The following is a 585-nucleotide window of genomic DNA, read 5'->3' as shown; positions in this document are numbered from 1 at the left end:
ATTCCATTTAACACAACAAAGGGACACACAAAAACACCGTCAACACCCCTCCCCCCCCCAAAAAAAAAAAAAAAAAATGAAAATGAAAAAAAAGGAAAATGATTAAAAAAAGGGAAATGAAAAAAAGACTTTAAAATAAAACTTTAAAACAAAAAAAGAGGAAAATGAAAAACATGAAAAAATGAAAACAAGAAAAAAATAAACAGGAAAAAAAATGAGAATGAAAAAATTAAAATGAAAACTAAGAAAAAAAAAGAAAAAATACAAACAAAAAATCGAAAATGAAAAAAAAGGCAAATGAAAGGATATGAAACGAATCCAGTGCCTCATAAGCTTATCAGAAGCCCTTCCCTCGACGCGACGCATCAATTGAGCCAATACTCTGACACTGTTTGTTCATTCGATATGCTAATCTAAATGCCATAAAAATGCCGAATGCCATAATGAGTTTCCAGGCATGATTTAATAGCATTTGCAACTGGAGCATGACTCAATCCCATTTATTTTGACGAGGAACAAATGAATGTCGAGACTATGTAAACAATGGGGGTGTTTGGCTTAAAAAAAAAAAATCGTAGTGGAAAG

Source organism: Penaeus monodon, chromosome 24 (assembly GCF_015228065.2).
Source record: "Penaeus monodon isolate SGIC_2016 chromosome 24, NSTDA_Pmon_1, whole genome shotgun sequence".
Lineage (NCBI taxonomy): Eukaryota > Metazoa > Arthropoda > Malacostraca > Decapoda > Penaeidae > Penaeus > Penaeus monodon.
This window is presented reverse-complemented; position numbering follows the sequence as displayed.